General features: G+C 50.5%; 9 non-coding genes across 9 annotated transcripts; 7 read left to right on the forward strand and 2 right to left on the reverse strand.

The window, feature by feature from the left end:
• Positions 1–2,369: 2,369 nt before the first annotated feature.
• trnap-agg (transfer RNA proline (anticodon AGG)) lies at positions 2,370–2,441 on the forward strand. The gene has a single exon. It is a non-coding gene; the product is annotated as a tRNA-Pro (tRNA).
• A 2,115-nt stretch (positions 2,442–4,556) lies between these two features.
• trnap-cgg (transfer RNA proline (anticodon CGG)) lies at positions 4,557–4,628 on the forward strand. Its single transcript has one exon. It is a non-coding gene; the product is annotated as a tRNA-Pro (tRNA).
• Positions 4,629–6,742: 2,114 nt separating this feature from the next.
• On the forward strand, positions 6,743–6,814 carry trnap-cgg (transfer RNA proline (anticodon CGG)). Its single transcript has one exon. It is a non-coding gene; the product is annotated as a tRNA-Pro (tRNA).
• Positions 6,815–8,921: 2,107 nt separating this feature from the next.
• Positions 8,922–8,993, forward strand: trnap-cgg (transfer RNA proline (anticodon CGG)). The gene has a single exon. It is a non-coding gene; the product is annotated as a tRNA-Pro (tRNA).
• A 2,116-nt stretch (positions 8,994–11,109) lies between these two features.
• On the forward strand, positions 11,110–11,181 carry trnap-cgg (transfer RNA proline (anticodon CGG)). Its single transcript has one exon. It is a non-coding gene; the product is annotated as a tRNA-Pro (tRNA).
• Positions 11,182–13,297: 2,116 nt separating this feature from the next.
• On the forward strand, positions 13,298–13,369 carry trnap-cgg (transfer RNA proline (anticodon CGG)). Its single transcript has one exon. It is a non-coding gene; the product is annotated as a tRNA-Pro (tRNA).
• A 2,117-nt stretch (positions 13,370–15,486) lies between these two features.
• Positions 15,487–15,558, forward strand: trnap-agg (transfer RNA proline (anticodon AGG)). Its single transcript has one exon. It is a non-coding gene; the product is annotated as a tRNA-Pro (tRNA).
• A 6,008-nt stretch (positions 15,559–21,566) lies between these two features.
• On the reverse strand, positions 21,567–21,685 carry LOC148665283 (5S ribosomal RNA). The gene has a single exon (XR_015938025.1). It is a non-coding gene; the product is annotated as a 5S ribosomal RNA (ribosomal RNA).
• A 5,586-nt stretch (positions 21,686–27,271) lies between these two features.
• Positions 27,272–27,344, reverse strand: trnaf-gaa (transfer RNA phenylalanine (anticodon GAA)). Its single transcript has one exon. It is a non-coding gene; the product is annotated as a tRNA-Phe (tRNA).
• Between the last annotated feature and the right edge of the window lie 265 nt (positions 27,345–27,609).

Genomic DNA, 27,609 nt, shown 5'->3' on the forward strand with positions numbered 1-27,609 from the left:
ACTTCAGCTCGTTGATTGGTGAAAGTTCCATGGGCATCAGAGTCCCACGTGGGTTACTTGGCCCTACCAGTCCCTGATTGGTTGATCAAGGTGAGATATGAGTCATTTACTCCTGACACCTAGGAATGCAGTCCAGATGTCCATCTGGCACTCCCTAGACAGATAGGCGCCAATGGATGACCATTGATCATGATAGCCAGGCTTAGCTAAGTGCATCCCCCTTTGGGAGCTGTCCCTTATCAAAGGAAACCTTAAATCAGCCTGCATGAATAGTTTCTCTGTGGCTGCACCACAGAGATGAACAGAGATGGGGCCTCATTTGGGAAGGCTCAGAACACTTAATTCTTTCTTATTAATAAGCCTCGCTGCTACAACACATATGCAGTTTGAGCAAACATAAGACAATAACCAAGTACCACAAACTACCAGGCATCTAGTATCATTAGCAGTTCAGGTGGGGAGCTGCATCACCATGTGTAGGCTGCAAAGGAACAAGTAATAGGTCTATTCCATGCTTAAAAGAAAAGAAAGAAAACACAACATTTCAGCCGTGGAGCCCTCACACCTGAAGAAGGCTCCACAGCTGAAACGTTGTGTTTTCTTTCTTCTCTTTTCATCTAGTGTCATTAGCCTTTTAACAGTTCCTGTCAAAATAAAATAGAAATGGATAACATTCTAGAGAGAGTTTGAAATACCAAGGTACAATTTAAAACATATCTCTTCCACTACAACCACAATATTTTGGAGAGATCGTTGAACCTCACTGTTCTGACATGTCCGTTAGCCTCCGTCCTGCTTCAGCAATGAATGTGGCGGGGCACATTCTGAGGGAGATGAGGTCAATCATGTGGCAGGAAAACCACGCTATGCTTTTTTTTGAGATCCTGAAAAGGACAGAAGGGCCATGTATATGTGTGCAGCTGGATATGTAATTACAGGTGGCGTAGCAGATTCTGCTGAAGCCCCACTGCGTAGTGTGGACGGTAGCTGTGTATATTGCAGCAGAATTGTGCATGTGAGATCAAGGGGGCATGTCATGTGTTTCAGCACTTCACTCCCTTCAGTAGCACATGATTCCCTGAGTTCGTTGGATGACCTGTGGACCGATCTTTCACGATGAAGAAATCCTTAAGAAGAATAGATCTCGGCCCACCATCCCAATGCCTCCGTCTCAAAACAGCAACCTCCCACTGCCCTTAGTCTGCAAGGCAGTCCTTTCAAATGCGATGACAACGCCTAGACCTTCGTTGCCTTTTGTACGAGCTGAACTTTTGTGCTCATCAATTCAACGCTCTTTCCATCAACTCATCTTGTCTTTTGACGCTTCGTGTTTTGCGCTCCTTTGACTATTGGCATATCGGGTGACTGCAAACACTGAAGTTCTTGCTTACGGAGTGTGGAACATTGTTTTCAAGTGATCGCTGTTCTGTCATGGTGACGCCGAGTGAATCTTTGCTTGGCAACATGGGCAGGCTGACAGCAGTGCGAGCGAAAGATATGGCAAATTTCTTGACTTATTTCTGAATGTGAATGTTCTTTAGAAAAGGGATGCGGCATTGCTTCTCGCCCGTGTAAAGGTCACGCATTCCAGACGTGGTTATGAGCGAACAGTTGCCGCAAGTGTTTGAAAAGAGCAAGAGAGGAAGCAGCCCTGCCCCGTGTGAGGATCAAACTCAGGCCCTTCAGAGGACGAGACTGACGTACTACCAATTACGCCAACAAGCCCAGCTACAGGACACACACCGGAAAGTTTGCCTCACATGGATTTCAGTCGCCCGTTCCCTAATCTTTAGACGCCCTCTGCTGAATGTTGCATTTGCCTTTTGATCTCACCGATACATTTTTGGTCTGTTTCTGTTGCGAGTCCGTCTTTCAGATCTCACCTAGCATAAGTCTCTCTGGCTGAAGTGGCCTCTCTGCTTCAGCATCGTGCCCTCACTCAGCCATTAAAAATGTCACTCGGACTTCTGACAAGCTGACATGAAATGTCAAGAGAGAGTGGCGGAGACGCTTAAGCCAGAGAGAAGATGAAAAGGGGGCGTGGCAGCGAAACGCTTGACAGCTGCACGATGCTCATCAAGCTCTAAGCACACACCTGGAGGATGCGGGAATTGATCCTGCTACCTCCCACATGCAAAGCAAGGGCTGTACCATACAAGCCAACCCCCCTCGCTGGGGCTTATGCCTCGGCGTCACCTAGTGCCGCTTGTTCCCCTCTTACCGGGCACAGTTCACTGCCCTTCGTCTGCAAGGCAGTCGTGTAATTGCGGCTTTCTTGACTTATTGATGAAGGTCTGACTGGACGAGCGAATGACGCCTCTCCCCCATCCTCAAGCTCACTGACAGATTGAAATGGAAAGTGCTGCTGTGGCTCGTTGGTCTAGTGGTATGATTCTCGCTTAGGGTGCGAGAGGTCCCGGGTTCAACTCCCGGACGAGCCCTTGTGTGCACCTTTCCTCCTCTTCCACAAGACTGGGAACTGATATCCACATCACTTCGCAGCGTCTGCTTATGACAAACGATGGAATGTGACTAATGACTGAACGAGCCTGGTGAATTCTCATCATGTGGCACAATGAGAGCGTGCAGTCAGCTGTCCGAGGCGGCAACCTCATTGCTCTTTCAAAAGAACACGTACTGAAAACTCATCACCACTATGTCGTAGATGAGCACCGCGATCGCTTGTTGTCATGCGTCCTTACTTGGGAAATGCAGAAGCAAAAACTGCCCTCTCTCAGCCACCGAAACGTGTGCGGCTCGCCTTGCGCTCTCTGCGCCTCGCATATTTGTGGAGCTGTCTGCTCTTCTTTCTGTTGAAGTAATCAAGTTACGGGGCGTCCTGCAGCATATGATGTTCTCACTGAGAGCTTTCAAGATTTGAAGGAAAACTACGAGCTTGATTGCTCAAGTCGAACGAATGTGATTGTTAAGCAATCGATGATCAAAAGCACGTCTTCTAACAATTCCTGAGAGTATTATCAGCACTGTTTTCACTCGGATATACTTTTCACTTGCTAAGCTGACAAATTGGACGAGAAAATGCCGGAGACGCACTCAGTGCAGACTGAGGTTGGGAAGGAGGTGTGGCCCTTCAACGCTTGACAACTGAAGGACATTCTCTCCGCAACGGAGGAGCACCTGTCAGAAGTCGCAGAAGCTAAACAAGAGCACCGGGCTTCTGGAGATCCAAACTCAGACCTGGAGGATGCGGGCATCGATCCCGCTACCTCTTGCATGCTAAGCGAGCGCTCTACCATTTGAGCTAATCCCCCTCGCTTCATGCGTCTCGGCATCATGTCTTACTGCCTCTGCCCCTCTTACCGGGCACCGCCCACTGCCCTTGGTCTGCAAGGCAGTCCTTTCAAGTGCGATGACGACGCTGGGACCTTCGTTGCCTATTGTACGAGCTGAACTTTTGTGCTCATCAATTCAACGCTCTTTCCATCAACTCATCTTGTCTTTTGACGCTTCGTGTTTTGCGCTCCTTTGACTATCGGCATATCGGGTGACTGCAAACACTGAAGTTCTTGCTTACGGAGTGTGGAACATTGTTTTCAAGTGATCGCTGTTCTGTCATGTTGACGCCGAGTGAATCTTTCTTTGGCAACATGGGCAGGCTGACAGCAGTGCGAGCGAAAGTAATGGCAAATTTCTTGACTTATTTCTGAATGTGAATGTTCTTTAGAAAAGGGATGCGGCGTTGCTTCTCGCCCGTGTAAAGGTCACGCATTCCAGACGTGGTTATGAGCGAACAGTTGCCGCAAGTGTTTGAAAAGAGCAAGAGAGGAAGCAGCCCTGCCCCGTGTGAGGATCAAACTCAGGCCCTTCAGATGACGAGACTGACGCACTACCAATTACGCCAACAAACCCAGCTGCAGGACACACACCGGAAAGTTTGCCTCACATGGATTTCAGTCGCCCGTTCCCTAATCTTTAGACGCCCTCTGCTGAATGTTGCATTTGCCTTTTGATCTCACCCATACATTTTTGGTCTGTTTCTGTTGTGAGTCCGTCTTTCAGATCTCACCTAGCACAAGTCTCTCTGGCTGAAGTGGCCTCTCTGCTTCAGCATCGTGCCCTCACTCAGCCATTAAAATTGTCACTCGGACTTCTGACAAGCTGACATGAAATGTCAAGAGAGAGTGGCGGAGACGCTTAAGCCAGAGAGAAGATGAAAAGGGGGCGTGGCTGCGAAACGCTTGACAGCTGCACGATGCTCTCCCTGCAAGGCGTGACCACAGGCTAAAGGACACCTTTTGGCACATCAAGCTCTAAGCACACACCTGGAGGATGCGGGAATTGATCCTGCTACCTCCCACATAAAAAGCAAACGCTGTACCATACAAACCAACCCCCCTCGCTGGGGCTTATGCCTCGGCGTCACCTAGTGCCGCTTGTTCCCCTCTTACCGGGCACAGTTCACTGCCCTTCGTCTACAAGGCAGTCGTGTAATTGCGGCTTTCTTGACTTATTGATGAAGGTCTGACTGGACGAGCGAATGACGCCTCTCCCCCATCCTCAAGCTCGCGACAGATTGAAATGGAAAGTGCTGCTGTGGCTCGTTGGTCTAGTGGTATGATTCTCGCTTCGGGTGCGAGAGGTCCCGGGTTCAACTCCCGGACGAGCCCTTGTGTGCTCTTTTCCTCCTCTTCCACAAGACTGGGAACTGATATCCACATCACTTCGCAGCGTCTGCTTATGGCAAACGATGGAATGTGACTAATGACTGAACGAGCCTGGTGAATTCTCATCACGTGGCACAATGAGAGCGTGCAGTCAGCTGTCCGAGGCGGCAACCTCATTGCTCGTTCAAAAGAACACGTACTGAAAACTCATCACCACTATGTCGTAGATGAGCACCGCGATCGCTTGTTGTCATGCGTCCTTACTTGGGAAATGCAGAAGCAAAAACTGCCCTCTCTCAGCCACCGAAACGTGTGCGGCTCGCCTTGCGCTCTCTGCGCCTCGCATATTTGTGGAGCTGTCTGCTCTTCTTTCTGTTGAAGTAATCAAGTTACGGGGCGTCCTGCAGCCTATGATGTTCTCACTGAGAGTTTCAAGATTTGAAGGAAAACTACGAGCTTGATTGCTCAAGTCGAACGAATGTGATTGTTAAGCAATCGATGATCAAAAGCACGTCTTCTAACAATTCCTGAGAGTATTATCAGCACTGTTTTCACTCGGATATACTTTTCACTTGCTAAGCTGACAAATTGGACGAGAAAATGCCGGAGACGCACTCAGTGCAGACTGAGGTTGGGAAGGAGGTGTGGCCCTTCAACGCTTGACAATTGAAGGACATTCTCTCCGCAACGGAGGAGCACCTGTCAGAAGTCACAGAGGCTAAATGAGAGCACCAGGCTCCTGGAGCTCTAAACTCAGACCTGGAGGATGCGGGCATCAATCCCGCTACCTCTCGCATGCTAAGCGAGCGCTCTACCATTTAAGCTCATCCCCCTCAATTCATGCTTCTTGGCATCATGTCTTACCGCCTCTGCCCCTCTTACCGGGCACCGCCCACTGCCCTTGGTCTGCAAGGCAGTCCTTTCAAGTGCGATGACGACGCTGGGACCTTCGTTGCCTATTGTACGAGCTGAACTTTTGTGCTCATCAATTCAACGCTCTTTCCATCAACTCATCTTGTCTTTTGACGCTTCGTGTTTTGCGCTCCTTTGACTATCGGCATATCGGGTGACTGCAAACACTGAAGTTCTTGCTTACGGAGTGTGGAACATTGTTTTCAAGTGATCGCTGTTCTGTCATGTTGACGCCGAGTGAATCTTTCTTTGGCAACATGGGCAGGCTGACAGCAGTGCGAGCGAAAGTAGTGGCAAATTTCTTGACTTATTTCTGAATGTGAATGTTCTTTAGAAAAGGGATGCGGCGTTGCTTCTCGCCCGTGTAAAGGTCACGCATTCCAGACGTGGTTATGAGCGAACAGTTGCCGCAAGTGTTTGAAAAGAGCAAGAGAGGAAGCAGCCCTGCCCCGTGTGAGGATCAAACTCAGGCCCTTCAGATGACGAGACTGACGCACTACCAATTACGCCAACAAACCCAGCTGCAGGACACACACCGGAAAGTTTGCCTCACATGGATTTCAGTCGCCCGTTCCCTAATCTTTAGACGCCCTCTGCTGAATGTTGCATTTGCCTTTTGATCTCACCCATACATTTTTGGTCTGTTTCTGTTGTGAGTCCGTCTTTCAGATCTCACCTAGCACAAGTCTCTCTGGCTGAAGTGGCCTCTCTGCTTCAGCATCGTGCCCTCACTCAGCCATTAAAATTGTCACTCGGACTTCTGACAAGCTGACATGAAATGTCAAGAGAGAGTGGCGGAGACGCTTAAGCCAGAGAGAAGATGAAAAGGGGGCGTGGCTGCGAAACGCTTGACAGCTGCACGATGCTCTCCCTGCAAGGCGTGACCACAGGCTAAAGGACACCTTTTGGCACATCAAGCTCTAAGCACACACCTGGAGGATGCGGGAATTGATCCTGCTACCTCCCACATAAAAAGCAAACGCTGTACCATACAAACCAACCCCCCTCGCTGGGGCTTATGCCTCGGCGTCACCTAGTGCCGCTTGTTCCCCTCTTACCGGGCACAGTTCACTGCCCTTCGTCTACAAGGCAGTCGTGTAATTGCGGCTTTCTTGACTTATTGATGAAGGTCTGACTGGACGAGCGAATGACGCCTCTCCCCCATCCTCAAGCTCGCGACAGATTGAAATGGAAAGTGCTGCTGTGGCTCGTTGGTCTAGTGGTATGATTCTCGCTTCGGGTGCGAGAGGTCCTGGGTTCAACTCCCGGACGAGCCCTTGTGTGCTCTCTTCCACAAGACTGGGAACTGATATCCACATCACTTCGCAGCGTCTGCTTATGGCAAACGATGGAATGTGACTAATGACTGAACGAGCCTGGTGAATTCTCATCACGTGGCACAATGAGAGCGTGCAGTCAGCTGTCCGAGTCGGCAACCTCATTGCTCGTTCAAAAGAACACGTACTGAAAACTCATCACCACTATGTCGTAGATGAGCACCGCGATCGCTTGTTGTCATGCGTCCTTACTTGGGAAATGCAGAAGCAAAAACTGCCCTCTCTCAGCCACCGAAACGTGTGCGGCTCGCCTTGCGCTCTCTGTGCCTCGCATATTTGTGGAGCTGTCTGCTCTTCTTTCTGTTGAAGTAATCAAGTTACGGGGCGTCCTGCAGCCTATGATGTTCTCACTGAGAGCTTTCAAGATTTGAAGGAAAACTACGAGCTTGATTGCTCAAGTCGAACGAATGTGATTGTTAAGCAATCGATGATCAAAAGCACGTCTTCTAACAATTCCTGAGAGTATTATCAGCACTGTTTTCACTCGGATATACTTTTCACTTGCTAAGCTGACAAATTGGACGAGAAAATGCCGGAGACGCACTCAGTGCAGACTGAGGTTGGGAAGGAGGTGTGGCCCTTCAACGCTTGACAATTGAAGGACATTCTCTCCGCAACGGAGGAGCACCTCTCAGAAGTCACAGAGGCTAAATGAGAGCACCAGGCTCCTGGAGCTCTAAACTCAGACCTGGAGGATGCGGGCATCAATCCCGCTACCTCTGGCATGCTAAGCGAGCGCTCTACCATTTGAGCTCATCCTCCTCGCTTCATGCTTCTCGGCATCATGTCTTACCGCCTCTGCCCCTCTTACCGGGCACCGCCCACTGCCCTTGGTCTGCAAGGCAGTCCTTTCAAGTGCGATGACGACGCTGGGACCTTCGTTGCCTATTGTACGAGCTGAACTTTTGTGCTCATCAATTCAACGCTCTTTCCATCAACTCATCTTGTCTTTTGACGCTTCGTGTTTTGCGCTCCTTTGACTATCGGCATATCGGGTGACTGCAAACACTGAAGTTCTTGCTTACGGAGTGTGGAACATTGTTTTCAAGTGATCGCTGTTCTGTCATGTTGACGCCGAGTGAATCTTTCTTTGGTCAACATGGGCAGGCTGACAGCAGTGCGAGCGAAAGTAATGGCAAATTTCTTGACTTATTTCTGAATGTGAATGTTCTTTAGAAAAGGGATGCGGCGTTGCTTCTCGCCCATGTAAAGGTCACGCATTCCAGACGTGGTTATGAGCGAACAGTTGCCGCAAGTGTTTGAAAAGAGCAAGAGAGGAAGCAGCCCTGCCCCGTGTGAGGATCAAACTCAGGCCCTTCAGATGACGAGACTGACGCACTACCAATTACGCCAACAAACCCAGGTGCAGGACACACACCGGAAAGTTTGCCTCACATGGATTTCAGTCGCCCGTTCCCTAATCTTTAGACGCCCTCTGCTGAATGTTGCATTTGCCTTTTGATCTCACCCATACATTTTTGGTCTGTTTCTGTTGTGAGTCCGTCTTTCAGATCTCACCTAGCACAAGTCTCTCTGGCTGAAGTGGCCTCTCTGCTTCAGCATCGTGCCCTCACTCAGCCATTAAAATTGTCACTCGGACTTCTGACAAGCTGACATGAAATGTCAAGAGAGAGTGGCGGAGACGCTTAAGCCAGAGAGAAGATGAAAAGGGGGTGTGGCTGCGAAACGCTTGACAGCTGCACGATGCTCTCCCTGCAAGGCGTGACCACAGGCTAAAGGACACCTTTTGGCACATCAAGCTCTAAGCACACACCTGGAGGATGCGGGAATTGATCCTGCTACCTCCCACATGCAAAGCAAACGCTGTACCATACAAACCAACCCCCCTCGCTGGGGCTTATGCCTCGGCGTCACCTAGTGCCGCTTGTTCCCCTCTTACAGGGCACAGTTCACTGCCCTTCGTCTACAAGGCAGTCGTTTAATTGCGGCTTTCTTGACTTATTGATGAAGGTCTGACTGGACGAGCGAATGACGCCTCTCCCCCATCCTCAAGCTCGCGACAGATTGAAATGGAAAGTGCTGCTGTGGCTCGTTGGTCTAGTGGTATGATTCTCGCTTCGGGTGCGAGAGGTCCCGGGTTCAACTCCCGGACGAGCCCTTGTGTGCTCTTTTCCTCCTCTTCCACAAGACTGGGAACTGATATCCACATCACTTCGCAGCGTCTGCTTATGGCAAACAATGGAATGTGACTAATGACTGAACGAGCCTGGTGAATTCTCATCACGTGGCACAATGAGAGCGTGCAGTCAGCTGTCCGAGGCGGCAACCTCATTGCTCTTTCAAAAGAACACGTACTGAAAACTCATCACCACTATGTCGTAGATGAGCACCGCGATCGCTTGTTGTCATGCGTCCTTACTTGGGAAATGCAGAAGCAAAAACTGCCCTCTCTCAGCCACCGAAACGTGTGCGGCTCGCCTTGCGCTCTCTGCGCCTCGCATATTTGTGGAGCTGTCTGCTCTTCTTTCTGTTGAAGTAATCAAGTTACGGGGCGTCCTGCAGCCTATGATGTTCTCACTGAGAGCTTTCAAGATTTGAAGGAAAACTACGAGCTTGATTGCTCAAGTCGAACGAATGTGATTGTTAAGCAATCGATGATCAAAAGCACGTCTTCTAACAATTCCTGAGAGTATTATCAGCACTGTTTTCACTCGGATATACTTTTCACTTGCTAAGCTGACAAATTGGACGAGAAAATGCCGGAGACGCACTCAGTGCAGACTGAGGTTGGGAAGGAGGTGTGGCCCTTCAACGCTTGACAATTGAAGGACATTCTCTCCGCAACGGAGGAGCACCTGTCAGAAGTCACAGAGGCTAAATGAGAGCACCAGGCTCCTGGAGCTCTAAACTCAGACCTGGAGGATGCGGGCATCAATCCCGCTACCTCTGGCATGCTAAGCGAGCGCTCTACCATTTGAGCTCATCCTCCTCGCTTCATGCTTCTCGGCATCATGTCTTACCGCCTCTGCCCCTCTTACCGGGCACCGCCCACTGCCCTTGGTCTGCAAGGCAGTCCTTTCAAGTGCGATGACGACGCTGGGACCTTCGTTGCCTATTGTACGAGCTGAACTTTTGTGCTCATCAATTCAACGCTCTTTCCATCAACTCATCTTGTCTTTTGACGCTTCGTGTTTTGCGCTCCTTTGACTATCGGCATATCGGGTGACTGCAAACACTGAAGTTCTTGCTTACGGAGTGTGGAACATTGTTTTCAAGTGATCGCTGTTCTGTCATGTTGACGCCGAGTGAATCTTTCTTTGGTCAACATGGGCAGGCTGACAGCAGTGCGAGCGAAAGTAATGGCAAATTTCTTGACTTATTTCTGAATGTGAATGTTCTTTAGAAAAGGGATGCGGCGTTGCTTCTCGCCCGTGTAAAGGTCACGCATTCCAGACGTGGTTATGAGCGAACAGTTGCCGCAAGTGTTTGAAAAGAGCAAGAGAGGAAGCAGCCCTGCCCCGTGTGAGGATCAAACTCAGGCCCTTCAGATGACGAGACTGACGCACTACCAATTACGCCAACAAACCCAGCTGCAGGACACACACCGGAAAGTTTGCCTCACATGGATTTCAGTCGCCCGTTCCCTAATCTTTAGACGCCCTCTGCTGAATGTTGCATTTGCCTTTTGATCTCACCCATACATTTTTGGTCTGTTTCTGTTGTGAGTCCGTCTTTCAGATCTCACCTAGCACAAGTCTCTCTGGCTGAAGTGGCCTCTCTGCTTCAGCATCGTGCCCTCACTCAGCCATTAAAATTGTCACTCGGACTTCTGACAAGCTGACATGAAATGTCAAGAGAGAGTGGCGGAGACGCTTAAGCCAGAGAGAAGATGAAAAGGGGGCGTGGCTGCGAAACGCTTGACAGCTGCACGATGCTCTCCCTGCAAGGCGTGACCACAGGCTAAAGGACACCTTTTGGCACATCAAGCTCTAAGCACACACCTGGAGGATGCGGGAATTGATCCTGCTACCTCCCACATAAAAAGCAAACGCTGTACCATACAAACCAACCCCCCTCGCTGGGGCTTATGCCTCGGCGTCACCTAGTGCCGCTTGTTCCCCTCTTACCGGGCACAGTTCACTGCCCTTCGTCTACAAGGCAGTCGTGTAATTGCGGCTTTCTTGACTTATTGATGAAGGTCTGACTGGACGAGCGAATGACGCCTCTCCCCCATCCTCAAGCTCGCGACAGATTGAAATGGAAAGTGCTGCTGTGGCTCGTTGGTCTAGTGGTATGATTCTCGCTTCGGGTGCGAGAGGTCCCGGGTTCAACTCCCGGACGAGCCCTTGTGTGCTCTTTTCCTCCTCTTCCACAAGACTGGGAACTGATATCCACATCACTTCGCAGCGTCTGCTTATGGCAAACAATGGAATGTGACTAATGACTGAACGAGCCTGGTGAATTCTCATCACGTGGCACAATGAGAGCGTGCAGTCAGCTGTCCGAGGCGGCAACCTCATTGCTCTTTCAAAAGAACACGTACTGAAAACTCATCACCACTATGTCGTAGATGAGCACCGCGATCGCTTGTTGTCATGCGTCCTTACTTGGGAAATGCAGAAGCAAAAACTGCCCTCTCTCAGCCACCGAAACGTGTGCGGCTCGCCTTGCGCTCTCTGCGCCTCGCATATTTGTGGAGCTGTCTGCTCTTCTTTCTGTTGAAGTAATCAAGTTACGGGGCGTCCTGCAGCCTATGATGTTCTCACTGAGAGCTTTCAAGATTTGAAGGAAAACTACGAGCTTGATTGCTCAAGTCGAACGAATGTGATTGTTAAGCAATCGATGATCAAAAGCACGTCTTCTAACAATTCCTGAGAGTATTATCAGCACTGTTTTCACTCGGATATACTTTTCACTTGCTAAGCTGACAAATTGGACGAGAAAATGCCGGAGACGCACTCAGTGCAGACTGAGGTTGGGAAGGAGGTGTGGCCCTTCAACGCTTGACAATTGAAGGACATTCTCTCCGCAACGGAGGAGCACCTGTCAGAAGTCACAGAGGCTAAATGAGAGCACCAGGCTCCTGGAGCTCTAAACTCAGACCTGGAGGATGCGGGCATCAATCCCGCTACCTCTGGCATGCTAAGCGAGCGCTCTACCATTTGAGCTCATCCTCCTCGCTTCATGCTTCTCGGCATCATGTCTTACCGCCTCTGCCCCTCTTACCGGGCACCGCCCACTGCCCTTGGTCTGCAAGGCAGTCCTTTCAAGTGCGATGACGACGCTGGGACCTTCGTTGCCTATTGTACGAGCTGAACTTTTGTGCTCATCAATTCAACGCTCTTTCCATCAACTCATCTTGTCTTTTGACGCTTCGTGTTTTGCGCTCCTTTGACTATCGGCATATCGGGTGACTGCAAACACTGAAGTTCTTGCTTACGGAGTGTGGAACATTGTTTTCAAGTGATCGCTGTTCTGTCATGTTGACGCCGAGTGAATCTTTCTTTGGTCAACATGGGCAGGCTGACAGCAGTGCGAGCGAAAGTAATGGCAAATTTCTTGACTTATTTCTGAATGTGAATGTTCTTTAGAAAAGGGATGCGGCGTTGCTTCTCGCCCGTGTAAAGGTCACGCATTCCAGACGTGGTTATGAGCGAACAGTTGCCGCAAGTGTTTGAAAAGAGCAAGAGAGGAAGCAGCCCTGCCCCGTGTGAGGATCAAACTCAGGCCCTTCAGATGACGAGACTGACGCACTACCAATTACGCCAACAAACCCAGCTGCAGGACACACACCGGAAAGTTTGCCTCACATGGATTTCAGTCGCCCGTTCCCTAATCTTTAGACGCCCTCTGCTGAATGTTGCATTTGCCTTTTGATCTCACCCATACATTTTTGGTCTGTTTCTGTTGTGAGTCCGTCTTTCAGATCTCACCTAGCACAAGTCTCTCTGGCTGAAGTGGCCTCTCTGCTTCAGCATCGTGCCCTCACTCAGCCATTAAAATTGTCACTCGGACTTCTGACAAGCTGACATGAAATGTCAAGAGAGAGTGGCGGAGACGCTTAAGCCAGAGAGAAGATGAAAAGGGGGCGTGGCTGCGAAACGCTTGACAGCTGCACGATGCTCTCCCTGCAAGGCGTGACCACAGGCTAAAGGACACCTTTTGGCACATCAAGCTCTAAGCACACACCTGGAGGATGCGGGAATTGATCCTGCTACCTCCCACATAAAAAGCAAACGCTGTACCATACAAACCAACCCCCCTCGCTGGGGCTTATGCCTCGGCGTCACCTAGTGCCGCTTGTTCCCCTCTTACCGGGCACAGTTCACTGCCCTTCGTCTACAAGGCAGTCGTGTAATTGCGGCTTTCTTGACTTATTGATGAAGGTCTGACTGGACGAGCGAATGACGCCTCTCCCCCATCCTCAAGCTCGCGACAGATTGAAATGGAAAGTGCTGCTGTGGCTCGTTGGTCTAGTGGTATGATTCTCGCTTCGGGTGCGAGAGGTCCCGGGTTCAACTCCCGGACGAGCCCTTGTGTGCTCTTTTCCTCCTCTTCCACAAGACTGGGAACTGATATCCACATCACTTCGCAGCGTCTGCTTATGGCAAGCGATGGAATGTGACTAATGACTGAACGAGCCTGGTGAATTCTCATCACGTGGCACAATGAGAGCGTGCAGTCAGCTGTCCGAGGCGGCAACCTCATTGCTCGTTCAAAAGAACACGTACTGAAAACTCATCACCACTATGTCGTAGATGAGCACCGCGATCGCTTGTTGTCATGCGTCCTTACTTGGGAAATGCAGAAGCAAAAACTGCCCTCTCTCAGCCACCGAAACGTGTGCGGCTCGCCTTGCGCTCTCTGCGCCTCGCATATTTGTGGAGCTGTCTGCTCTTCTTTCTGTTGAAGTAATCAAGTTACGGGGCGTCCTGCAGCCTATGATGTTCTCACTGAGAGCTTTCAAGATTTGAAGGAAAACTACGAGCTTGATTGCTCAAGTCGAACGAATGTGATTGTTAAGCAATCGATGATCAAAAGCACGTCTTCTAACAATTCCTGAGAGTATTATCAGCACTGTTTTCACTCGGATATACTTTTCACTTGCTAAGCTGACAAATTGGACGAGAAAATGCCGGAGACGCACTCAGTGCAGACTGAGGTTGGGAAGGAGGTGTGGCCCTTCAACGCTTGACAATTGAAGGACATTCTCTCCGCAACGGAGGAGCACCTGTCAGAAGTCACAGAGGCTAAATGAGAGCACCAGGCTCCTGGAGCTCTAAACTCAGACCTGGAGGATGCGGGCATCAATCCCGCTACCTCTGGCATGCTAAGCGAGCGCTCTACCATTTGAGCTCATCCTCCTCGCTTCATGCTTCTCGGCATCATGTCTTACCGCCTCTGCCCCTCTTACCGGGCACCGCCCACTGCCCTTGGTCTGCAAGGCAGTCCTTTCAAGTGCGATGACGACGCTGGGATCTTCGTTGCCTATTGTACGAGCTGAACTTTTGTGCTCATCAATTCAACGCTCTTTCCATCAACTCATCTTGTCTTTTGACGCTTCGTGTTTTGCGCTCCTTTGACTATCGGCATATCGGGTGACTGCAAACACTGAAGTTCTTGCTTACGGAGTGTGGAACATTGTTTTCAAGTGATCGCTGTTCTGTCATGTTGACGCCGAGTGAATCTTTCTTTGGTCAACATGGGCAGGCTGACAGCAGTGCGAGCGAAAGTAATGGCAAATTTCTTGACTTATTTCTGAATGTGAATGTTCTTTAGAAAAGGGATGCGGCGTTGCTTCTCGCCCATGTAAAGGTCACGCATTCCAGACGTGGTTATGAGCGAACAGTTGCCGCAAGTGTTTGAAAAGAGCAAGAGAGGAAGCAGCCCTGCCCCGTGTCAGGATCAAACTCAGGCCCTTCAGATGACGAGACTGACGCATTACCAATTACGCCAACAATCCCAGGTGCAGGACACACACCGGAAAGTTTGCCTCACATGGATTTCAGTCGCCCGTTCCCTAATCTTTAGACGCCCTCTGCTGAATGTTGCATTTGCCTTTTGATCTCACCCATACATTTTTGGTCTGTTTCTGTTGTGAGTCCGTCTTTCAGATCTCACCTAGCACAAGTCTCTCTGGCTGAAGTGGCCTCTCTGCTTCAGCATCGTGCCCTCACTCAGCCATTAAAAATGTCACTCGGACTTCTGACAAGCTGACATGAAATGTCAAGAGAGAGTGGTGGAGACGCTTAAGCCAGAGAGAAGATGAAAAGGGGGTGTGGCTGCGAAACGCTTGACAGCTGCACGATGCTCTCCATGCAAGGCGTGACCACAGGCTAAAGGACACCTTTTGGCACATCAAGCTCTAAGCACACACCTGGAGGATGCGGGAATTGATCCTGCTACTTCCCACATGCAAAGCAAGCGCTGTACCATACAAACCAACCCCCCTCGCTGGGGCTTATGCCTCGGCGTCACCTAGTGCCGCTTGTTCCCCTCTTACCGGGCACAGTTCACTTCCCTTCGTCTACAAGGCAGTCGTGTAATTGCGGCTTTCTTGACTTATTGATGAAGGTCTGACTGGACGAGCGAATGACGCCTCTCCCCCATCCTCAAGCTCGCTGACAGATTGAAATGGAAAGTGCTGCTGTGGCTCGTTGGTCTAGTGGTATGATTCTCGCTTAGGGTGCGAGAGGTCCCGGGTTCAACTCCCGGACGAGCCCTTGTGTGCTCTTTTCCTCCTCTTCCACAAGACTGGGAACTGATATCCACATCACTTCGCAGCGTCTGCTTATGGCAAACGATGGAATGTGACTAATGACTGAACGAGCCTGGTGAATTCTCATCACGTGGCACAATGAGAGCGTGCAGTCAGCTGTCCGAGGCGGCAACCTCATTGCTCGTTCAGAAGAACACGTACTGAAAACTCATCACCACTATGTCGTAGATGAGCACCGCGATCGCTTGTTGTCATGCGTCCTTACTTGGGAAATGCAGAAGCAAAAACTGCCCTCTCTCAGCCACCGAAACGTGTGCGGCTCGCCTTGCGCTCTCTGCGCCTCGCATATTTGTGGAGCTGTCTGCTCTTCTTTCTGTTGAAGTAATCAAGTTACGGGGCGTCCTGCAGCCTATGATGTTCTCACTGAGAGCTTTCAAGATTTGAAGGAAAACTACGAGCTTGATTGCTAAAGTCGAACGAATGTGATTGTTAAGCAATCGATGATCAAAAGCACGTCTTCTAACAATTCCTGAGAGTATTATCAGCACTGTTTTCACTCGGATATACTTTTCACTTGCTAAGCTGACAAATTGGACGAGAAAATGCCGGAGACGCACTCAGTGCAGACTGAGGTTGGGAAGGAGGTGTGGCCCTTCAACGCTTGACAATTGAAGGACATTCTCTCCGCAACGGAGGAGCACCTGTCAGAAGTCACAGAGGCTAAATGAGAGCACCAGGCTCCTGGAGCTCTAAACTCAGACCTGGAGGATGCGGGCATCAATCCCGCTACCTCTCGCATGCTAAGCGAGCGCTCTACCATTTGAGCTCATCCCCCTTGGTTCATGCTTCTCGGCATCATGTCTTACCGCCTCTGCCCCTCTTACCGGGCACTGCCCACTGCCCTTGGTCTGCAAGGCAGTCCTTTCAAGTGCGATGACGACGCTGGGACCTTCGTTGCCTATTGTACGAGCTGAACTTTTGTGCTCTTTTCATCAACTCATCTTGTCATCTTACAGTCTGGGTAATTGGAGACTGCACTGTTCTGCTTCCTAAGGTAATATACGGGTTTTTCGCATGAAGCCGTATTGAACAGTATTTCTCGCATTGTGAACATGTGCACACAGCGGTCCCCCGGGTTCCAGTTAGTGCATAATTATGCATCAATGAAAAACTAAATTAGCTCACTGAAAGTTTGATGTAGAGAATGTGGAAATTTCCAGAAGTTGTGGTCTTTTAAATGCATTTGGTTTGAAGACGTTCTGTGCTTCCATTGTGAAGATATGGACAAAACAATATTTGAGCGTGGTAAAAAAAAGTCATAAAAATGACAAAGTGAAGGCTGAGAAAGCATTCACAATGCATTTTATACACAAAGCAAGTGTTTTTGTAACTCTAAGAGATTTCCCGAAAGCACTACAGGCGTGCCAAAATCGTTTTCGAACTTCAAGCTAACTTTACCCCCGTCTTAGAGAAAGGACTGCCTTTCACTTCTCTGTGTTTTCTTTCACAGCACTGTGCACCTTTTCATTGCTCTCGCTTTCAGAGCCTCTGCACAGCACACGACTCGACATCAGGAGGCACATTGAAGTGAAAGCAGAAAGCGCTGCGACATGCACTGTGCAGATCCCGCCACACTAAGAGGTGAGTGGGTCTGTTCGATCACAGCGCATAGGCGAATCCCCAAACAGTGTGCGTGGCAACAAAAAAAGCTGCTCTGTTTTGAACTGGGGACATTGCACGTGTGAGGCTAACGTGATAACCACTACACTATGGAAACGGTGGGAAATTGTGCCCAGTGGCCCACTGCTGAGCTTCACCAATGCTAGTCAGGGACCAATGCTATTCGATGTGAATTAAATGCTATTCAACTGTCCAATTCTATTCAGGGGTGGAAAAGGGTGGAGCCGTGTGTGTCTTTTGTTCAAAGACACCCCCATCTCAGAGCCGGAAGTACAAGCCTTCCTCCCGCAGGTCCACAAAGATGTTATTGTTTAAGAAGATCCTGCGAAAGTCGGCCATCTGCCTTTCAGCCCTGCAGTAGTCCAGGCTGAAAGAGAAGCAGCCCTTCACCCTGGCAATGTACAGCCTGACAAGGTCTGGCTTCAGGCCATTGTACATCATGAGGTTCCTCCTCTCCCAGACAGCTGTCCTCGTTAGGCTGAGGAGGAGGTTCACTAAAATGGCATTAACCCCCCCCCCCCTCAGACCCGCGGTACCCAAAGAGGAACAGCTCTTTCTAGGGCACCCCGTCAAGAACAGCTCCTCGAACAGAGCGAAACAGACAATCCAGCAGAACCATCAAGTACGCCCTGGCTCGAGCTGGGGGAAGATCTTACCCCAGAACACCTCTGAGACCGGCACTCTGAAGCGTTTCGCCATCATCAGCCTGTAGAACATGCTGGTGGTGCACCCCAGGAGGTCCACCCCACGGTCCCCCCACTTCACCCTCAGCTCCGGCCAGCCCGGGCCTGCTGCCCCGTCTTGTAGATGGAGCTTCTCCAGCCAACTGTCCGGGAGACCGAGTTTGAGCTGCTCGTAATCCTGACGGATCTTACTGACAGGCAGCTCGTCGTCGACCTCTCGCACAGCGTCGACAATAGCCTGGGTGGGCAGAAATCCGTCCTTTACTTCATAAAGAAGATCCTTGACCTTGGATATGCCAGCCCCGTAGAGCTGCCTGTTCCATCGAGACACCAGCAGGGGGTTGAGGAACAGAGCCTGTTCCAGAAGCTGGGCCCGGGTCTCCGGCGTGTAGGAGACATGCTGGGACATGAACTACCCCCTCGCCAGCAGGACCTCCCTGTAAAAGGAGGGCAGATGTTTTATCAACCCCGGAGTGAGCCTCACCAGGAGGGTCTCCTGCCCCAAGCCCCCGCAAGTCTCGAGGTAGCTTGCCATACCAATCTTCCAAATGCTGACATTATCCAGGTCAAGGAACTTCTTCACTACTTTCAGCCTAAAGCTTTTCAGCTTCAGGCCTACATCACACAGCTTCAGCCCACCCCTGGAGATTTCCCCAATAAGGATGTCATGAGTGACCCGCGGAGGCTTCCCCTCCCACACGAATCCAACCACCAGTTGCCTAATCTCATTCTCTACCCGTTCAGGAAGAGGCATCACAGACAATGGGTACCACAAGAGGGACAGGCACAGTGTGTTAACGAGCAGGACCCTTCCCTTTAGGGTCAGGGACCTGTGTCTCCACCGATTTAATTGGCCCTCATCTTAATGAGCTTCTCCTTCCACAGGAGAAGCCCAGTGGCCTGCTCATCAGCGTTAATGTAGACGCCAAGGACCTTCAGGTGACCCGTCTCAACCCTGAAAGGGTAGCCGAAGAGCCGGGCAAGGTCTGCCCTCCCCTACGGCATGACCTCAGACTTCTCCAAGTTTACCTTGGCGCCCGAGGCAGCGCAGTAGGCCTGCACCACCTCTAAAATGGCCGAGATCTCCGCCAACGTCAGTCTGGTGTCGTCAGCATATTGGTAGATCAACGAGGTGGCGGTGCCCCCAGGCAAGGTCACTGGAAAGAAGCTCGTGAGGGAACCATTCACCTAGACACAGCTCACGATCCCCTTGTCCCCTTGACCCTCACACCTGAAGAGTGCTGGCTGTGATGAATTAAACCAGTTTTACAGGTTTCAATCACAGACCATGTGACATGGGACTCAGTAAACTAACAGCGCCATCGGATTTGATAATACCTAACCAAAATCCGCAATATGGAAACAGAACCTGTGTGATTGTTGATAGATGATGTACTCGTAACATTTTTTCAAGACGAACTACAACATTTAAAAAATGACTTGTATGTACTTGATATCTCTAATCAATCCACGGGTTCCAGCACAAAACGAAAGTAAAACGCATACCGTTTCGCGCTTCTTATTAGTTGCTCAAAAGTAATTTGACCGTATGAAATGCATAATATAAACCTAGAAACATAAACGTGAGCAGTACTTAAGCACTGTAGTATCGGTGTTAAGACATACCTCTCAAAAACTGTAAATCAAGTTAAAAATATCTCAAGACCGATTCTGGTCGTAATGAAACCATGCAAGGGAGTTTTTATGTCCGTTGCAGTTCTTTTGCAACATGAATATAATTATATCGTTATTAATTTCTTGAGATACGCGATTCCATATTATATTCCCTTTTAATCAAATTCTAAAAGTATGCTTGTTGACTCCGGTATCACGTTAGTTAAAGACTTCGAAGCTTACAATGTTTAGGGAGAAATGGAATACTGGTGTGTATTTTTTTCTTTTCATGATAGGTGTCGCATTTTAAATCATTTTCGTAGTTAGAAATTATGAAACGCCCTGTTAAAAGCAAGGAAGTTTTTATGCCCGTTGAAGTAAAACAAAATGCCTGACAAAGTATGGCTTGGACAGATTCCAAGTGCTTGTACAAATGTGCTAAAGAAATTATACTTTGAGTATACAGCTTGTCCAAGGTCATCCATTATTAATACTATTAGTAATATCTTCAGTAAAGGCTTTGATGCATATATATTTCTGATAAAGGTAGGTTGTGTACTTTTGTCCAACTGAGCAATCTTGCTTTCATAAAATATACCAACATTTTAATGACTGATGATTAACATGCTGTAATACACAGTTCAAAATTAAAGGCTCAAATGCTGTACATGAGAGGTTAAGCTCCCCCTGGCGGTTTTACAAGGCGACGCCGGATAGTTAGTCACGTGACACACGTGAACTGCGTGATACCGCGTGATACCGCGACACGCCCACCGGGGTATGCCGCGAAATACCTCACCCATTTTGAATGGCTGCATCTGTACATGCTCGGGAAAGCGAATCCGAACAAACCTCATGCCATCAGCAATGGTGGTCCCAGGGTAGTGGCGCATCCTGATGTCCGAAATCACTCTCACCCCCCAGCTACTCAGCTTCTCCTTGATAGTCTCGTTTGAGATATATGCCGGGAAATGGAGGAAGGACACCACTACCTCCTTCCGCTCCAGCCAGCGGCAGTAGCAGGGTGTGCCCTGCACATCCAGCCCCACAGCCACCGCGTCTGCATGTTCCTTTGAGTCCAGAGTCAGTTCAAACTCTTTTGGCGTCCGGGGGTGGCAGGCAAAAAGAGAGCCCTCCCCACAGACGCCGTGCACAGCTGCGATAATAGCACCCGCAGACGGTTTCTCCACGCCGCTCACATCCACCACAACAGTATGCGCCCTTGCAAAAAGCCGCCGGGGGGGTCGGTCCGAATTCCTCATCCTTCTCTTTCCTACACCACTCTCCTCCTCCACTACAATAACATTCTCTGCCTCCATGTTTTTTCCTTCCATTAAAACACAAACAGGACTCAGAAAGCAACAAAAAAGCAACAAAAAAAAAACCAAAAGTCTCTCCCCTCCCCAAACAGAGCTAGGCTGAAGGGGAGGGCTTCAAAAATCAAAAACAAAAAACACCAAAAAAAACACAAAAATTCACAAAAAACAAAGTCTTACTAAAGACAAACAAATCCTCTTCTTCTTCTCCTTCTTATAGAGAGGACAGCTCCGTCACCTCTTTTACGACGCTGGTTTTTTTCCCTTGCGTTTTTCTCTTCTTCCCACGTTCTCTCTCTTCACTGCCTCCGTCCCCGCTCTATTTCACTTCAGCCTTTCACTCTTGCTTCCTTCCAATGAGGACGGAGCTGAAAGGGCGCTATAGAGGATCGCTGTGGAGAGCTGCTGCTTTGCTTTGACATCTGAGCTCTGTGGAAAACGATCTCAATACAATTCTGAAAAACGCGACTCCCCGAACGCCAGCCGAACAAGTCTCCACAGCCGAAGCGCTGTGTCTCTTTTCAGCTGGCGATAAACCTTTCCTCGATCCTTTGCGGACTTGTAAAACTGTTCATGATCAGAATAAAAAACGCTCACGCTAATACACAAGCACCCGTGTCTCGCCAAAGCTGACAAATAAACAGACGGACAAGCCGCACTGCACGTGTGAACAGGGGAATGAGCGAGCGAGCGGGGATAGGGCGCCTCCTGCGCTTAAAAGCTTACAGCACCTGGTATTCCCAGGCGGTCTCCCATCCAAGTACTAACCAGGCCCATCCCTGTTTAGTTTCAGAGATCAGACGAGATCGGGCACATTCAGGGTGGTGTGGCCACAAGCGAAAGCTATGGTGCCTGACTCGCTACTTGAAGCTGTGTGTGGCTGGGGCTCCGTGCCCCCCGAGCGGGACTGAAGGATCGTTCGTGTGCAACTCTTTGGAAAGGAGCTGCTTTCCAAATCACATTGCATACCTGGATGTTGGCGAATGTGCTCCCTTGTGTTGGCTTGTCCCGCACTGGAGGAGAACAAACAAACTGCTTGGAGGAGCACAAGGCAAGTCTTCACAAGACAAAAACCTCCAGTGCACAGCACTCAAAACATTTCTGGGCTGTCGCGTGTTTATTTCAGCACATAAAGCACACCAGTCCAACATGTCGGCCGGGCGCTCTGCGCCTCCGCCCTCTTGTGGCCTTGCGGCGTCAGAGCAAGAGGCTCCTTCTCGCTGCCTTTCCGCTGTGTTGCAGAGCCCCGAGAGGGAACCTGGAGCGCACACTTTGTGGGGGGCAGGGGACCGCGTTCGCGCTCTCTTGCGCGAGTACTAAATCTCACGGCGCCAGCCAGCGGCCAGGGGACAAATACAATATCGCGGGACAGGGGGGCCTCGTCATTGATTGTTACATATGAGACGGGGATTAGGAGGAGACCCCGACTGATTGGTAAAGGGGAACACTAACACCAGAGTGACACCCCCGGCGGCTCTTTTTGAGAGACGCCCTGGGATTTCTTAATGGCCAAGGAGGGTCGCCATCAGGATGCTGGGGCATAAGAAAGCCACACAAACCGCAGGGTGAGCGCTCCCTACTGGTCCCAGTCACACCTCTTGCAGGAGCAGCAGCAACCTGAGCTTTTCCGGGGGGAATCTCCCATCCGGGTGCCGGCTAGGCTCACACCTGCTGGGCTGCCGTGGGTGAGCCCAGTCGAGAGTCGCAGGGTGAGATCTAGTCACAGGGGAGAAACGATACAAGCGAAGGATTACTCGGCTCCCAGCACTTGAAAAGACCGACAAATGACTCGTTCCCGCCGGAGCTGAATGTACCTGCATGTGTCGTGTCGTCTTCTTCCCCCGCCACGCTGTGTTTGCTTTATTGTCTTTGAAGCCGGCCCCCAGGACGAGACGGGCTGTTCCTGTGCCCCAATTAACACTTTACAGGTGCCATTCCCCGACATTGTGGCCATTGTCGGTGGTCACACGCGATAAGATAAGGTGGAGGAGAGTGGGGCATGCCCAGCGCCAGACATTCGAAGAGGGGGCTGTGCGAGGTGAGGTGAGGTGTGACACGCCGGAGCCCTGACGCCGCTAATGCGGAGCACTTGTTGAACTGGCATTGAAAGGACGTGTGCACACGGAGCGAGCCTTCCCTGCGGCGGAGCGTGTTGTGTGCGCTGCAGTGGTGCCGAGAGAACAGCACAGAAGGCAGCAGGCTCTGGAGAGCGGGTAAGAGACGGAGCCTTGTGGGCAGGCGAGCAGGCCCATTTTTTGGAAATTGCTGAAAAGGCTCCAGTGTTTGTTCGGTGCGTGGCAGGCGCACGATGCGAGCCTGCGTAGCGATTTGTGGGTCTGGTGTTATGCAAATGAGGCCGAATTGCATCCCGGGACATGCAGCGAATGCGCATTGGCGACTGCAGATGTGTAGGAAACGGCGTGCTCGTTTTCTCGTTTTGCCCACCCTTTTGAGTGTTAGTGTGGCGTGTGAGTGTGCGAAAGAGTGGGCCCAGCAGGAGGCAGTGGCGTGCGGGGCGAGGAGCTGGGCTAGGCTGCGCACTTTGTGCTGTGGGTCCGGGCCGCTTGCAGGGCCTTATATAACTTATACTTACCTGGCAGTGGAGATACCTTGATCATCCTGTAGGTGGAGTAGTTGGATTGTTTGCTTGTTTTGTGGAAGCAGTGTTTGTTTTGCAGTTTACGAAATGGCAACTTTTGGATCCCGCAAGAATGCTGTGCGTTTTGAGGTTTTGGATGACCTCTTCATGGATCGCATGCAGTTCAGTAGAAAAGTGTTGCAGAAGGAACTTGGCTTTGAACCTCGGCACTTGGATTTCATCTTCGCTCTCCCAGGTCAGAAAGCATTTGAGGTTGTTTTTGCTACCTATTCTCTGTTTGAACGATGTGTTTGAGGCAAAAAGAGGGAAAGTTCCTGCCCTTGAGAAGATCAACTTGCAGCCTCTGACACAGAGAGAGAGGAAAACAGTGCATGTTGTTATGTTCTCGAATCTGGCAAAGACGGAGGACATTCAAACCTGGCTTAACCAGTACTGCACCGTCCACCATGGAACTGAGGTTAGAGATGTTGACAGTATAAAAACAGGAGGCAAGGAAATTCGAGGTTCGTTTGCTACCGGACAATGTAAATGGAGGCTTAAGGCACCTGCCCTCTACAATCCGGCTGGGCACCTGCAATGGCTATGTTTTTTATGTGGGACAACCAAAGGTGTGTCAGCGCTGTGGTGCTGTGGGACACCTGGCATTGTCCTGCACTGTGAAATGCTGCAAGACCTGTGGCAAACAGGGACATTTATCCTCTGACTGTTCAATGCTGCCAAATTGCAATTTATGTGGCTCGGAAGGACACGTTTTTAAGAACTGCCCTCACGCCTACGCCAATAAACTCAAAATGAGAAAGGATGAGGCAGTGCTTGTTTCAGCCAAACCGGCCTGAAAATCCAAAGCAAACAACAAGTCAAACAAAGAACCCTTGTTGGACAAAGACTCTCAGCCTCCAGCCAGGATCAGTCCTGCTGTGGCTCCGGGGCCGGTGGAAGAGAAATCCACTACGCCCCCACAACTGCAGACTGCACCAGACAAGCACGAGGGTTTGAAAACCCCCGAGAACAGCGAGGACCCCTCCCCCACTCCTGCTCCTCAGAACGAGGGCCAGTGTGGGGCCCCCCGGTGAAGCGGGTCCAGCGAGGATACCCAGGATTCAGCAGAGCTGCTTTTCTCAGACTCTGCAAGTCCTACAGATGCCCTCCTCTCCTCCATCCAGTCCATCACGGAGGATCTGCAGCAGCTGGTGGGTGAGGGGGAAGAGGAGACTGGTGCATCGGCTGCACCCCTTTCCCCTCAGTGCTCCCAGGAGCTGGACTTGAGGAAAAGGAAAAATGACTCTGTTTTCTCCCCGAGCGAGGAGGAAGGAGAGCATGGTGATGGGGACAGCTGGAACCCCTGCACCCCTCCCTCTACCCCCTTCCCTGAAATGGACTCCGTGAACGCTATTACTGCTGCCACCCTGATGAAGGCTCATTCAGAGGATGGCTGGCAGGAAATTGGTAAGAAGAAAAAGAAGTAAATCAAGAGAGGTATAAAAGCTTTGAAGATAGGTGGGATAAAGGGCCTTCTGATTGGTCAGGGGACAATAACAACAGAACCTCTGGCGTGGCCATTCTTTTCAAAGGATGGGCATTCAAATTGAAAAGTATTCAGAGGGTCATAGATGGCAGGTTGCTGTGTGTGGATGTGGAATGGGGGACCGTTAACCTGCGTCTAATCAATGTGTATTGTCCTACTGACGTTGGAGGAAGGGTGGAGCTACTCAAAGCACTCTCTCCCCTATTGTTATGTAGCACAGACGTGATAGTGGGAGGGGATTTTAATTGTATCTTAGAGCACACAGATAGGCAGTCTAGCTCTCCGATAAAATTGGATTCCAGCTCACTAGCCCTGCAAAACTTAGTTCAAGACTTTAAACTCTCAGACACATATAGATGTATATATCCCACAATAGCAGGATATACATGGTCAGGGAGGAATAGCAGCTCCAGAATTGACTATTGCTTTGTCTCAGAGAGAGTGAAAGTTGTTGGGGTCACTCTTCAGCCTGTCCTCTTCTCAGATCATCAGGCTTTAGGGTGTAGAGTGGAACTCCAGGGCGGGACTGTCTTTGGCCCAGGCCTCTGGAAACTCAACACAAAGCTGCTAGAGAATGAGGGGGTAGTATCCCGCTACAAGGAGAAACTATCACAGTGGCTGTCCTTGCAGTGTCTGTACGAGTCAGTAGGAGAGTGGTGGGAGGAGGTGAAGGTGAGGACAAAGGCCTTTTTCATGGATGAGGGAAGGAAGGCTGCTGCCAGACGGAGAAGAGTGCTAGCCAGGAAACAGAGGCAGCTGCAGCGTCTCTACACGAGACAGTGGCTTGGATGTGCTCGAGGATATCACCCTTTTAAAAAAGGATGTCCGGAGCATAGCGGAAGAAAGTAGTCGAGGAGTGCTGTTAAGAAGCAGAGTGCAGTTCTTGGAAGAAAATGAGAAGTGTACTTGCTTCTTTTTCAGGAAAGTGGTAGGCTCCAAGTCTGTCATGGAAAGTGTAGTTGATGAGGAGGGAAGAGAGAGAACAGAGCCGAGTGCTATCCTCTCCTGCATCGAGGCCTTCTTGTCACGGACGTCCAAGGGGACTAACCGTGGGGAGCAGGAGGGCGGAAAAAGACCCATATGCTTAGCGGCGATACGGGAAAAAGGCCCGGGCTCATTAGTGCAAAGAGTTCAGGAATGCCGTATAGAAACCTGTGCCCTCAGGGAGCGGACGTGGGGCGCCCTGGTGCTAGGCGTGTCTCAGGACATCCGAACGTTAGTGCTGACCGAGGACAGAGTGCAAGACCCTGAAATATTTAGCCAAGGGAAAGAGAGGGACAGGAAGGACAGCAGACCAGAAACTAGGGACAGGACAGAGAAGGACCGTCCTCTGGCTGCAGAGGGCGTGACACTTCTACTCAAGACTGTACAGCTCTACAGAGGTAAAGGATGAAGAAATTCATTTTTTTACCTCAAAGCTAGAAAACGTTTTGAGTGAAGAAGATAGGGAAGTACTTGAGGGGGATTTGACAGTAGAAGAGCTGAGAGGCTATGGAGAGCTTACAGAAGGTGAAAACGCCGGGTGCTGACAGGCTCCCTAAAGGGGTGTCTGCTTTTACTACTTGCACGAATGAAGGCAAAAAAAAAGCCAATCGATGTGAACGAACGGCGCTTTACAGAGGAGTACTGCCTGACTGGATCGTTGATGAACGACAGAGGCCACTCCGACCTCTTCTCGGTTTTCTTCAATGACTTACTAAGGATATTCTTCACATTCGCCCATGCAGGGGAAGCCAGTTACACCAAAGCAAACGCAGGAAAGTGCATTTCAAGCAGAGACCAGGAGGGACTTGTTTACACCGACAGTGGGCGGAGAATGGAACAATGCGCCCAGCCCTGTTGCTGGAGCCGATTCTTGATGAGCTCTTGGGCTCACTAAGAGGCCCCCGCTGGATGCTAATCTTTCTGTTGTTCTTGCAGGTCCTGCGCTGCTTTTGAGCCGACAGAGCTCGTCCTGGTTGCCGGTTGCTGGCACAGCCCAATTGCAAATGATCGGCTACGCGTACAGAAGGAACGTGCGTTTGGTACAAGAGTGCACGAAGGCACCGGAAATACATTGGGAACAAATGACCGGTTGCTCAAGACCTCTGTGAAGTACAGGAGCGTGCAACACGAGGCTGTTTCCGCCCGGTCTCGAACCGGGGACCTCTCGCGTGTTAGGCGAACGTGATAGCCGCTACACTACGGAAGCCTGCGGGGACTGCTGCTGGTGTCTCGCTTGCGTTTCGGGCTGAGAAAGGGACGCGTCACTTTAGGAAGGGGGTGCTGGAGAGAGGAACAAAGGGCGCGATGAAACAAAATGCCGAAACCCGGGATCGAACCAGGGACCTTTAGATCTTCAGTCTAACGCTCTCCCAACTGAGCTATTTCGGCGGTGCAAAGAGCACACAGCCACCTGCTCCAGCCTTCCTGTGTTGTGGCATGAGCGCACCAAGAGTAGCGGGAGAGTGTTGCAGGAATGTCACTCAGAAGGAAAGCCACCCAGCTGCGCCCTCTGAGCTCTGTCCAGCGCATCTTCCTCGCATGGACTCCTGCCTGCGACGGGCAGGAAACAATTAGCAAGAACAGAACGACACCCCATGGGTGTCTCATGACCGCACCTTAGGTTGTGACACGTGCAGGTGTGAGGGGTTGCCGG

Source organism: Lepisosteus platostomus, chromosome 5 (genome assembly GCF_059453375.1).
Source record: "Lepisosteus platostomus isolate fLepPlt1 chromosome 5, fLepPlt1.hap1, whole genome shotgun sequence".
Classification (NCBI taxonomy): Eukaryota; Metazoa; Chordata; class Actinopteri; order Semionotiformes; family Lepisosteidae; genus Lepisosteus; species Lepisosteus platostomus.